Here is a 14,598-nt window from a genome sequence, read left to right on the forward strand (position 1 = left end):
CGCCATTGTAAACCCAGCACTAGCAGAAGAATATAACCCAGGTATTCCTACACCCCATTCTCACCCCTAGACCAGTCTCCCCGTTAAACCCCATTGTATATTTCAACTCCTGGTGGAGAAGAGAGAAGGTAAATATTCTCCAATATATCTTTTGTGACAAAGATCAAGATTTTACTTTGCAGAACTCTGATGCTTTAGATTTTGTGAAGATTTAAAATATAAATACCTGGAAAAAAATCAAGATTTTGCACCAGATGGTGGACTAGGTAATCAGCTCTGCATAATGAGGGGTTAAAATAAATGACTTTGATCATTCCTACCCAAGCTGAAATGAAATGCTGAGCTCTACAACTAATTACTTCTAAAAAAAAAGCAAAACGTGTGAAAGCCATTTACATTTTAGACTTCACAGTATTAGACAATATACAGTGTTTTAAACAGGGAAAATACTTCCTCTTTACAATCACATATGTATACAAAATAGCATTTGTTGCTAATCTGAAGGAACGATTTGCCATGGCTATAGCATGTTAAAAAGTCCTCTTTTCCATGGACACTTGCTCAGCAATGCATAGACAATGAAGTGATGTCAGAGCTGATAATTTAAGGGGAAGACAAATGACCACATCTGATATCATGCATGGTTTCCTTTGTGATATGTTACTATTTCCCTTTGCTAGCCTAATATGATATGTAATACATTTTATTTTATACAATCTGCACAATCAGGCTTTGACAGTGATGACTCATTCCCTGAGGATTAAAACCTGCCTATGCACAATAAGAAATTATTTTATGCAGATTATCCTGAACCTTGGTTTTATATGGTATGGGCCTGATTCTCTTCTTGCATTCACCAATATAACTTCTATTCACTTCAGTAGAATTACTTCTGACTTATGCTGATCTAAGGGAGATCAGACTCAGGTCCCAAATTATATCTATGGATGTTTATGCATGCACATTTACGCCAAATTCTTCCTTCCACTGAAGTCACACATGGATTAATTTAGCCAGATTCTGCCTTCAGATACAGAGCAGAATTTGGTCCCACATATTTGGTTTTATGTAATCTCCTTAACACTTCATGCAGATCACCCACTCACTTGCAAATCTAGCATTTCTGCAAAAGCCAAATGCAACAAGATGCCACAGAAGAAAGTGATTTTGAAAGTAACAAATTAACATTGTAAGGATTATACAAATTTCCTTCTGCTGCGCATGTCAAAAATGATTATCACGGAGAGGCCTGTTACTCACATTTGAAAAAAAACTTGCTACTTCAGTGGTTATCATTAGTTATGGCATTAATTGTCTGTAATTAATCCGCCCCCAACTACACTGCCCCCCATACAACATGTGTGCGTGTCCTTGGAAGTAATTTCATTAAGTAGTTCTATTTATCTTAAGTACTTACGTGGCCCCCATTCTCCCCTCTGTCTGTAATATATTTATTCACACAGCACCCCTGCAAGGTAGGATGGGTCCTAGGTTAGCATCCTAACCTCTGTATTAGCCTCCCTCTCTGTTTTCTTTAGAGAACACTTAAGATGTTTATGGCCCATTTTCAAATCAGCTGAGCACCCCCAGTTCTGACTGCCTTCAGTGGGAACTCCAGGAGCTCATTAATTCCAGAAATAATCCCCTCAGGTGTTCTCATTTGAGGAAATGATGGGGGTATAGCAAAATGAATGTAACTAACTGCTGGCACGAATCAGATATGCTGGTCTTTTTCACCGTGCTGTCTGTAAATTTTTGCTGACTCCTGCGTTAGTTTCTAAAAATGCTACTGAGCTTATGTTTTACAATCTGTGTACATCCCAGGAGTAAAGATTTGGGGGATTAACTCTCCTAACTCCCCAGGCCTTCAGCCACCAAAAAAAAGGGGGGGAGGGTGAGGTGTGACAGCAACTTTTCATTTGTTCTATAAAAAGCATCTGCCGGGGGAAGCAGATAAATCAGAATTACTATCCTGTCAGGAAAGATCATGTGTATGCAGCTTTCTGAGGCACAATGAGAGTATAAAAATAAAACCACTTTTCATTCATAAAGGGCTTTACAAACCTTAAGTAACAAATTAATCTATACAGTCCTCTTTCTATCCCCACCCCCCCCATATCTGGCTAGGTACTAGGCCCCTCATCTGTAAAACTGGACATCTGTGAAGTAGGCAAGTATTACCCCCATTTAATAAATGAGGGAAACCGAGGCATAGAATTTAAGTGACTAGAACAAGCCCACAGAGAGGCTCAGTATGAAAAGACTGGACCAGTTTAACTATAATGTAATACATTTGCCCATGGGGTCATAAACCAGAAAAACAATACCCCTTTAGTCTCCTTTCTCGTTATTCTTCTGCAGAAAAAATACCATTGACGCTGCATCATCCACTCATGGGGATGGATTTAGCCCTGAGGAAGGGGGCACAGTTGGCAACACCAGCAAATTCACCAGTAAATGGATGTGGACCTGCGCATACCTCCTACCACTGTAGAAAGCCAACCCTCTTTATGCAGTCCTTCAATGTTCTATCCCACCCAATCGCAGATACTCTCCCCAGCAGCCCAGCTCCCTTTAGAACTCTGGCCCCCACACCTCCACCTTTATCCCTCTTGAAGAGGGGTTATAGATACAGAATGGTATTACTGCTCCCGGCTACAGAAGTGCTACAAAATGTAATAAAGGTGAAACCAACAGGGTTCTGCAGTCATTTAACAAGGTTCTGTAGAAAGTCTTTTAAATACCTTGAGTTTAATAATTCATAGAGGCATAGATTCCAAGGCCAGAAGGACCCCGTGATCATCTAGTCTGACCTCCTATAACACACAGGCTATAAAACTTCTCCAAAAATAATTCCTAGAGAATATAGTTTAGAAAAACATCCAATCTTGATTTAACAATTCCAGAGATAAAGAGCTCACCACAACCCTTGGAAAATTGTTCCAACAGTTAATTACTCTCACAGTTAAATATTTATTCCTCATTTCCAGTCTGAATTTGTCTAGCTTCTACATCCGGTCATTGGATCTTGTTCTACCTTTCTGTGCTAGACTGAAGAGCCCATTATTAAATATTTGTTTCTCACGTCAGTACTTACAGACAGTGACTAAGCCATCCCTAAACTTCTCCTTGTTAAGCTAAATAGATTGAGCTCCTCCAGTCTATCACTGTAAGGCATGTTTTCTAGTCCTTTAATCATTCTTGTGACTCTTCTGTGAACCCTCTCCAATTTATGAACATATTTCTTGAATTGCGGACATCAGAAATGGACACAGTATTGCAGCAACAGTTGCAGCAGTGCTGAATACAGAGGTAAAATTAGTCTCTCTACTCCTAATTGAGATTCCCCTGTTCATGCATCCAAGAGATGCATTTGCCCTTTTGGCCACAGCATAACACTTGTATCATATCTTCAGCTGATTATCCACCATGACCCCCAAACCTTCTTCTGAATCACAGCTTCCCAGGATAGAGTCCCCCATCCTGTAAGTATGATCTACATTCTTTGTTCCTATATGTATACATTTAACCGTATTAAATGCATAGTTTGCTTGTGCCCAACTTACACAGTGATTCAGATCACGCTGCATCAGTGATCTGTCCTCTTCATTATTTACCACTCCCCCGATTTTTCCGTCATCTGCAAACTTCATCAGTGCTGATTTTATGTTTCCTTCCAGGTCACTGAAAAGTATGTTAACTAGCACAGGGCCAAGAACTGATCCCTGAGGGACCCCATTAGAAATACACCCATTCAATGATGATTCCCCATTTACAATTACATTTTGAGACCTATCAGTTAACCAGCTTTTAATCCATGTAAAGTGTGCCATGTTTTACATCATTCTAGTTTTTAACAAAAATATCATCCAGTACCAAGTCAAAACACCATACAAAAGTTTAAGTATATTACAGCAACATTCTCTTTATCAACCATACTTGATATCTTTTTTTGATGAGATTACAAATTAGTTTGATGGAATCTATTTTCCATAAACGCATATTGATTGGCATTAATTATATTACCCTCCTTTAATTCTTTATTAATCAAGTCCTGTATCAGATGCTCCACTATCTTACCAGAGATCCACAAACTCACAGGCCTATAAACTACCTGTGGGTCATCCTATTTATGCTTTTTTTAAATATTGCCACAAAATTAGCTTTCTTCCGGTGTTCTGAAACTTCCCCAGTTTTCCAAGACTTACTGTAAACAACAACAAATATTAATGGTCCAGCAAGCTCATCAGCCAGGTCTTTTAAAACTCTTGAATGCAAGTTATCCAGACCTGTTGATTTTAAAATGTTTAACTGTAGTAGCTGCTGTTTAACATCCTCCTGAGATGCTAATATAATGGAAAGTGAGTTATCATATAACATCATCATCTGTTTTTTCCCCAAATACAGAACAAAAATATTTATTGAACTATTCTGGCTTTTCTGCATTTTCGTTAATACTTCCACCATTTCCATCTATTAATGGACCAATATCATTGTTAGGATTCTTTTTGTTCCTAACATACTTGAGCTTATTATCCTATACTGCTGGCCATAAATTTCTCCTTGTGTTCCTTTACTTCCCAAAGGATTTTTTTTTATTTTATTTTATTTTTTTTTTACAATTCCTAGCTTCTGATTTATATTCCTTACTCTCATTCTTCCATTTGCTATATATTTTATAGCTGCCTTCACCTCTCTTATAAACCAGGTTGTTTTTTTAACCAAGACATCCTTCTTCCTTGGTTGTGGGATTGTGGCTTTTTGGCATCTAGTAAAATGTTCTTAAACAATTCCTAATTATCATTCACATTTTTCTCATTAAATTTTTCCTCTCAGCTGATCTAACTTGTAATTGTTTTCAGCTTTGTAAAACAGGCCCTTTTAAAGCATCAAGTATATTTATTACTTGTCTGGGCTTGAGTTTAAACTGAATTCTATAATATTTAGAAATTCCAAGGATGTTTTAGTACTAGCACATAATGCTTCCAGTGTATGTCACTCATATTGAAGTCCCCCATGATCACACAGCTTTTTTTTCCCTGCACATGCCGAATAGGTGAGTGAGGAGCTCATCATTCTGTTCCCTAGTGTGATCTGGTGGTCTGTAGCAGACACCAACTAATACATGGTCTATTAGGACACTGATTCATAAGATTATTTAATTCCAAGTTATCAGCGACTCAGGATAATGTCATTTTTGACAGGGTGACAGAGACCCTAGTACAGAATGTTATTCTTTCTATAGAATTTTTAATAATGATGATGATGATGATGATGATAAAACACATTATATTGTATCAGGTTGTTTCTACCCATATCGCTTCCTGCATTGATATCTTCTGGGAAACTGGCAATGTGCAGAGGGGAACATGACGCATGGAGTAGCTGCACTTCCAGAATAAACTCACAGTGCCCAACCCCCAATGATGTCATATGGAGGAGCTATCCTAAAGTAAAAATTGTTACCTCAGAAAATATGGCTGCACTAAGGCATCCAAAACAAAATTCACTTTCGGTAGCATGCCAAGGAAAACGATGACTGCAATCTTTATTTTACTCCATCTAGTCACATCAGAGCTTTTGCTAAACATGAGCCAAATTTTGCTTGATGTATTCACACATGTAGCCCAGCTGAAGTTATGTGAGTCAAGTGAGTAAGGGCGGAAGGACTGGGCTCTGAACACACTGATCCAATTTCAGGTTCAAGGCCCCAAACCATTATTTGCAAAATCTGTATCTATCACAGCTGATCTGCATTCTTTCTCCTACTGAACTCTTAAAAAGCCGGGAAGGGGAGAGAGGCAGAGAAGATAATTAAAGAGGGCAAAAAAATCCCATAGAAGCAAGGTTTATTATAACCAGAAATATTATAACCCCACATTCAGATGCTATGAGTATTTCAGGCACTGCCTCAAATAAAGACAGTCTGATTTTGAATTACTGTAATTAACTGCAAAAGCTTGCTGATTTGTTGATGCAATAGAATGTCAATCTTTTTCATAAACTTGTTAGAATCTTTGTAAATAAATAGCAAAAATCATACGATGAACAAAAATCCAGCTTCCTGCCTCTCTCTTCCACCACTGGCACATAGTGAAGAGTACTTCAGGGAGAAATGGGTGGGGGGGAATTTTGGGTCTGATCTTGCTCCCACTGAAGTAAATTAAAAACTCCTATTGAATTGAATGGGAGCAAGACTGGACCCATTATTTTTAGTTATTTAAAAACAAAAGAGAGCTATGGGCCTAATCTGCAAATCCTTACTCATATGATGAATTCTTGCCCATGCAAATAACCCCACTGACATGAATGGGGCTTCTCAAAGATTCATTGATTAGGGTCAGATTCTAACCCCAAATCAAGAATATAAAACATGGAGTTTGAGTTGGCAAAACTTGACTCAAGTAAGAAGTCACTGCTCATGGAAGATATCCCATTGATGTAAGTAGGGTCACTGTATGGTAACAAATGTTCACACCTTTTAAGGAGTACAGATCAGACACGTTTAGTACTGATTTTTGTCACCATGGAAATGTGCTCAGGAGTGAAACTGTATGGAACATAAGGATATTATCTTTCAAATATCCAGCCCATCATTACAGAATTCATTAATTTACTATTAATTCCCATTAAAGACAGTAGGTTGTAAACAAATGAAGCAGTCATGTACAAAGCCATAGTTGACATATTTCCCTTTGTAAATCATGTGTGTTCTCTGTGCTCTGGCACAACACTATATATTTAATGATGTTTCAACAAAAGCCCAGAAAAATAAAACAGCGGGGGAAACATCAAGGCTTTTGCAAGTTTGTTATATCAGCATAGTTGCTTTTATTTTTTCAAACAACAATCAGGGCCAGGGCTGGCCTCCCTGTGGAATGAGCGTTGGCACTTATGCAGATAGGATCTGTGCCCCCTGTAACTGATAACCCTGCTTCATAGGACAGCTGCTTTGGGGTCACACTTTGGACAATAATTCCACCCTCAACAAACATCAACCCCACCAACAAAGTTCCATTCTGTATCACTTTTACGAGGGGGATCTTCGTGAGAGGGAGTGATGTGTATCATCCATGCTGCCTCAGTCCATTGTGGGATCACTCTCTTCCTGTGCCAGGCCTGCTGAGCCCAAGCCCCCTCACTGCATAAATCCAAGCTCTCAGGGCATGGGAAGATGGAGATGCTGCGGAGCACTCTGCTGATGGGGGCACAATCTGAACTAATCTCAGTTTCAAAAATGTGTAGTACTACACACCTGGGAAAGACCCAAGGCCACAACCAGCAGCCCCTTTGCAGGCAAAGCTGCCATGGGCTTTAGCTTGAGTAAGGTTTACGCAGTAAGTCCCCTAGATATACTCCTCTGATACAGACTGGGATTTTTAAAGGGGCTGATGTGATTTAGGAGCACAAGTCCAATTGATTTTCAATAAGGTATGTACAGGCTCTTAAGTCACTCAGGCTCTTTTGAAAATCCCACCCATGATCTACTGCAATATTGCATAATTAGCAGGCTAGATTTGACTGTATGTACTGGAACATTAGACCTATTGGGCCTGACTTTGTCCTCAGTTAAACTCAAACCAGCACATTAATGTCATCAAGGTGTTACAAATTCAACTGAGGGCAGGACTTTTAATATTATATTATATATTTGCTATTAATATTATATATTTTCAGTTTGTATTTAAACCATTTCTACGACCAGTACAGTGTTATATGGAAATAATTATGCTGTTGGAGCCAAAAAGCATATTCAAAATAACAGGTTTCAGAGTAACAGCCGTGTTAGTCTGTATTCGCAAAAAGAAAAGGAGTACTTGTGGCACCTTAGAGATTAACCAATAAATAAACTGGTTAGTCTCTAAGGTACCACAAGTACTTCTTTTCTTTATTCAAAATAAGATACCCATATAAATTAGAAGAGAATTTCCCAGTATCAATCAGGAGTGATGAGAAACAAGCACATAACGTGTAATAGCAGTATTCAGTTCATTATTATTTGCAATACCCTTTGTGACTACAAAATCCAGCTTTGGGCCCAATCCTGCAAATCATAGGAGTAGTCCAAGGGGACAGTGGTATCACTGATGTGAGAGAACTATATGAATGAGAAAGGTATTGTAGGATCGGGTCCTTTAGTAAGTACAAAAGGAAAAATTGGGGCCGCATTCTCGGTCATATAGAATTTAAATATTCAATGATACCCATCATTTAATGACAGTAGACAGAATTAAATGCTCATACTGGAGAGCTTTGACAGTAATCAGAGCACTGAGAATATGGATTGCCCAAGGGCGAATAATGAGGAATATGTTTTTAGGGTTCTTGGGGGTTTTTTTTGTTAATTAGTAACCTTTGCATTTTTTCAAGCTGCTAGAGAGTCACTAATTGTTTAAATACAGAAAATAAATTTGTATCATTTCTGTAAATAAGCCTGATTCAGTATTTACTAGAGACAAAAATAAAGCACAGCATTTGACTTTAGCAAATTACAGTTGGGGTCCAAGTAACAATTCGATTCCCAGCATTATAGATTGGTGAAGTTTCTTCTTCCTAAGCGGAGGAGAGGGTTTTATTCCAGGTCCACAATTCTGGCGTTAGTTACGAAGATCTTTATAAACTCGCTAAACAAAATGCATATATAGGCATACAGGGATGCGAAACTCTAGTTCATCTGTGAAAATACAAGGGAGTTTGGGGCCCAATCCTGCTTCCATTAAAACCGGTAGGAGTAGGATTGGTCTATTTTCTTCTCTCTGTTATACTACCCAGTACTACAACCCTAAAATCTTTTCATAGTTCATTGGTTTAAATGAGATTACTTGCTTTGGTAAGAGCTGCTCACATGAGTAAGGGATGGAGGATCAAGGCATTAAAAGGTCTAACCTCAGTTATCAGTGGATTTGTGTAACCCAGTTTGCTGTTTATCGTTTGCAAAAGGTTAAACTAAAATTTTACCATTTCCCTCCCCCAAATTAAAATGTTCAGCTAAATTAATATTGTTTTTAAAAAAAATCTACACCAAAGGCCTTCTATTTAAGTGAACACATATAAAACTAACATACTGCCAGGCTCCCTCCCTCTCTTTCTAGCAGCTGAATTCTTGGATAAAATCGTTTTGTAGGGTATGAGCAATGCAGTTCTGAAAATAGCATCATTGTAAGATTAAAGATGGCAAGAACCCTAAAACACTGATTTATTTCAATGAAAATCTCTCTCTCATCAGTGACTATGCTGCCAGTTTTCAGTTTAGATTTTCATACCTAATAAAATGTAACAGCTGTAGGTTTGAAAACCTCAGAAGAAATAACCACGGGGTGGGGGCCAGGGGAGAGATCAAAACACTAATAAGAGGGAAAGAAATAAAACCAAAATACCAAGAAACTCCCATTCACTGATAATAAATATAATAAAAAATGGAATTGTTCTGTGAATCCAGATAACTTTCATTTATCACCATCACACACATCGATATACATACACACACACTAAAAGAAAACAACACTGGTCACCAAGCTGTTTTGCACTCTGCTTTAAATTTATTTTCTACTAGACATACATTCATAAGATTGTGTTTTAAGCACCTGTGGTTTTATACAGCTTGCACTCAGACACATGATGCTGAGAACACACCAAGAGGTGATACTTCACTTCCCTGTTTCTAAGCACATTACATCTTTTGGCTCCCTCTCTCTGTTCCATTTACATGAAGGCTCACATCAGTAGGGTATTTTTTATGGCAGAGTATTTCTGGATATATGAAAACAATGTTATTTTCAAAAGGGCTAGTACTTGATATATTACAACTAGCTTCAAAACTAAATAGGATATTTTGCTATCAAAAAAAATTTTTAATAAAAAGGATCAAATAATCGTTACACTGGAAGTGTTAAAATGAAGTTTATCAGCACATTTAAAATACACACTGTGCATGACTTCTGTCTACCCTTTGTCAGTACTCATTTAATACAGAAAGTGATACAGAGTATCAAGTCTAGCCTGTAGAGTTATTAATGGTAGGATTACACTTCGTAAGATCATGTGCAAAAAACAAAAGATAAAGATCCCAGTCCTTTCATGTGTGTCATCCTTACTTCAATGAGTAATCCTAATGACATAAAAGAGAGTAAGAGTGATTCATATGAGTAAGTGTTTGCAGGATTAGACCTTTATTTACTAAATGTTTGCTTGTCTATAAGTATATGCACGATTTCCTTGTTATTCTCACACATTTTACATATTCTGAATAATATTAATAAATCTTTCAGAGTGGTAGCTGTGTTAGTTTGTATCAGCAAAAACAACGAGAAGTCCTTGTGGCACCTTAGAGACTAACTAATTTATTTGGGCATAAGCTTTTGTGGGCTAAAACCCACTTCATCAGATGCACAGAGTGAAAAATACAGTAGGCAGTATATATATTGCAGCGCATTAGGCCTGAATAAAGACTGGGAGTGGATGGGTCACTACAAAAAGCAATTTTCCCTCTGTTGATACTCACACCTTCTCGTCAACTGTTGGGAACGGGCCACTTCCACCTTGATTGAATTGGCCTCATTAGCACTGACCCCCCACTTGGTATGGCAACACCCACCTTTTCATGTGCTGTAATCTATATACTACTTGCTGTATTTTTCACTCCATGCATCTGATGAAGTGGGTTTTAACCCACGAAAGCTTATGCCCAAATAATTTTGTTAGTGTCTAAGGTGCCACAAGGACTTCTCATTTTTATTAATAAATCTTGTAATTCATTCGAAGTGACAAAGTCTGTCTCAGTTATGTCATGAACTTATACTTCCTGTTTTAAAACCCAAACATTAGGAGAGAGTCATTTTAATAAAAAGAGAGAACTAAAGAAAGAAAATTTTAAAAAGGATTTGACAGAACCAAACTATGAGACCAGTCCTGCAAACACATACACAAAAGCAGTCCGATTGAATTTAATAGGATCCAACCCTAAGTTTGTCAAACACTTAACTGTTACGTTTTAAATTGTTTAACAAAATATCCAAGTTAGTCCTCTCAATGCATGGAGTACATATTTACATTTTATGTTAATCAGTGTTATTGTAAATATCAACACTACTGTAATCACTGCTTTTTAGTTGATATAAAAAGTATGACTGTTTAAAAAAAATCTGAAATTAAAATGGCTTATTTTGTTTCTATTACTGTTATTTTATTCATGTAGCACCAATGGTGTGCTATGCTGTCCTTATAAATAAAGTTAAAAAATACATTAAAATATTGTATTTAGATACATATAGTCATTAAATGTACATACATGACAAGAAAGAAAGAAATGCATTGTGTACTTTTACCAGCAGTTCAGTTAAAGTATAATAGGTCTGCCATACAAAAAAAATATTCTCATACAAGTGCAAAATGTATGCAATGTTGCACATATGACTGAATTACTGGAAATCGAAACATAAGAGACCACTGTATATTTTAGTGCACTGCATAATTCCTTAATATTCTGACACAGTGAAAATGATATATTTAACTAAATGTGCAATATATATTGATCAGTTGTCAAATCTTATATCAAAAGATCAAGTTATATCTATCAATATGCCTACATTTCCCAATACAGAAACTCCTCAATCTGTTTAAAATATTCTAACATTGGCTGTTTGCAGCACTATGTGACTATACCATATTTTCTGATTTTGAATGAACAGCTCTGGTTTCTATTTCATTCAGTATAGATGTTTCTAATAAGCTGACTCCCCCTATTTTGCTGGGTAAACATATCAAAGCCAAAGTAGTGAAATTGATCAAATGCCTGAGATTCTATCTCAGAGACACTAGTGACAGCTTTTTGGTTTTTCTTTACCAAAAAAGATAACATTTTTATATCACTGTATTGATTATATGAGTTCTTTGAGTTCTGCAGGAAAGACACATCTCATAAGAATGGCATTAACTGATGCAAAATTCACAGAGTAATGGGGTGGGAAACAATTGTTGATGAAATCTACAACTATGTAGCCTTGGACATGCTAATTTTTTTTATTTACAATACACCCAACCAAGCAATATTCAAATGCCGCCTAACACCAACTTTTCAAATAAATGATAAAAGAGAGGGGTGCATATCAAAAATATTGGGAAAATACTTGTAGATGAATGTGACATATCAGGCATTAACAGCCTTTGGTTTTAAACTATTAGTATCCCTTTCTTTTCTTTCCACCCCCTCAGGTTTTTTTTTTTCTATTTGGTACTACTAGTATTTACATCTAAAATGATTTACACTCACGGACATTTTCACTTGTGTCATTTTCACTTTATTCTTCCCCATTTACACTATACACTGGTGAGCAAAACATCATTACACTAGCAGTTGTTAAAAGCAATATCCTAGCATTGTTTTCGGCTTCACCTGTTACATCATTACTTTTGCAAAACAAGCCCTCCTACCAGCCTGCTGAACTGTCTCCTAAATGAAATGAGACTTATTTGCTCTTTGATTTCATTTAAGAGAGGAAATACATTATTATGAAGGATAGGCAGACACTGTGGATTCTTTCTACAATATTTTAAAGGCTTGATTTAAAAAAAAAACAAAAAACAGTAAGTAGATATGGGAGAACATATAAATGCTGTTAACCAAGAGAAAAGATATTTCTTATTGTGCACTCCTTATCATTAAAGTTCTTTGATTAACTAATACCTTATTCTGCTGATGTTTGCTCTTATCATCATGAATAGTAAGAGTAACTGTGAAGTTAAGAAGCAAATATGAACTGAGTGGACTACTAAGATTTAAAAACAAAGTATCTCACAGTAAAAAGAGATCCATAATTCTACTTGGAAATTATAAAAAAGAAAAGAAGTACTTGTGGCACCTTAGAGACTACCCAATTTATTTGAGCATAAGCTTTCATGAGCTTTATAGTATCTGCTTTCCATCATGTTGGTTTCCATATTTCTTTACCTTTTATAAATTAGATACATTTAAGAAGATCAATTGTGAATAACTGTGTATAACATGATCTATCAATTCACTAAGAGATAGTGTTTTGATCTAGGATGTTGAAGTCTAAGAGTAGTAAGGATTTAAAAGATGGGTATCCTAGCATTATTTTTTAGTTAACTCTTCTTGTTTTACAGAGCACATCTTTGTAAGTAACTCTTTCAGTGCAAGAAAATAAAAGTAAATGAAAATGAAAAGTCAAGGCATCGTTTATATAGTCTAAAAGATGTTAAGTGGTTACGCAGTTATCTTTCTTAATCCCTTTCTTTCTTGTACCAGTATGTGCATCCTTTTAGCATTGCTCCAATACATAATGGAATCAACACAGAAAACTGAAACCAATCCTAACACACCAGCTGCACTAATTGGTGAAAAAGCACTACTTGTAATCACAGAAATCTCCTGTACAGAATGAGCTCGGACAGTAAATTCTGCTCAGCATCAAACACCACAGAAGACTACCCTTAGCTTTGTTTTTCTTATGTAAAATGCACTAAAGTGAGCCATCCACATAAAGTTATCTAATGATAGGTTTTAACCCAGGAACTAAAGTAAGTAATTCTAAAAAGAAAATGTGGTCATTAGTCCACATTGTTTCTTGTCCTGTGTCTGGCTGAAACTAAAAACATAACATATTGGGCTATTTTTCCCCCATTTCTTGTTTTGCATGCTTTTCTCAGGTGATCCTTGCTTTGCTCAGAGAAACACTTTCATGTTAATATCTGTGCAACGCTTTACAATTTTCTATTACATCCATGCAAAACAGCAACATAAAACCGCTATTATTAAGAATATTTCTCTTACAGGTGTAAAGGTGAATCCCCTTAAGTAATTATTGTGAAGGCTACCCTTTGAGAGTCTGCATGAAAACACGGCTACTTTACTTATGTTGCAAAAAAGTCTGCTTTTGCACATGCATGCACACACAAAACCATATGAACAAAACAAACCCTGGAACTGTCAAAATATTCATGTTGTGAACTGGAGGAGATCCAAGTAGAAAGAAGCACATACATACATTTAAAATCTTCATCCAAAAAGTAAAATAACATTGTCTTGGAAACATGCATGGGAACGGCAGGGACACGGATTTCATGCATCTTTTATTTAAAAGAAAAATTGCTACAGTATTTTTAAAAATAGAAAGTGTTAAAATTCCAGGCAAACAAATAACCTCTGAAGCTGGTGGGGGCGGGGAGAGGGGAATGTGTGCAACTAGAAACTTTCCTCTTAGCACAGCTAAACTGCTGGGGGTATATTTAGAGACTGGGATCTGCTCTTGAGTGTTGCTCTCATGCCAATCCCTTGACTCAAAAGTACAGTTCTTGGCTTTCCCTGGTCTTCCTCTCTCTCTCTTCTCAGTGACCATCTATTGGAGAGCCTGGATCTTTAAAACAAAAGCAGCCAAAATCCTGCAGTGTACCCCAATTACCACTTTATTATCAGGGCTCCCCCAATCCCCAGGAAGAACTCTCCTGCAAATTACAGTCGTCACCCTCTCCCAAACACACAAACACTTTCCCAGTGAAACGCTTTCCTTCCCCACCACCCAATTAAAATATATATATATATATATATATATCAGTCCAGACCGAAACTCAGGTGGGACTTAC

General features: G+C 36.8%; 1 protein-coding gene across 4 annotated transcripts in view; it reads right to left on the reverse strand.

Moving 5' to 3' along the window:
* The window catches only part of CACNA2D1 (calcium voltage-gated channel auxiliary subunit alpha2delta 1), a 659,278-nt gene that overhangs the window by 643,934 nt on the left and 746 nt on the right, over positions 1-14,598 (reverse strand). The gene's annotated exons all lie outside the window — the stretch shown is intronic.

This window comes from Chelonia mydas, chromosome 1 (assembly GCF_015237465.2).
Source record: "Chelonia mydas isolate rCheMyd1 chromosome 1, rCheMyd1.pri.v2, whole genome shotgun sequence".
Lineage (NCBI taxonomy): Eukaryota > Metazoa > Chordata > Testudines > Cheloniidae > Chelonia > Chelonia mydas.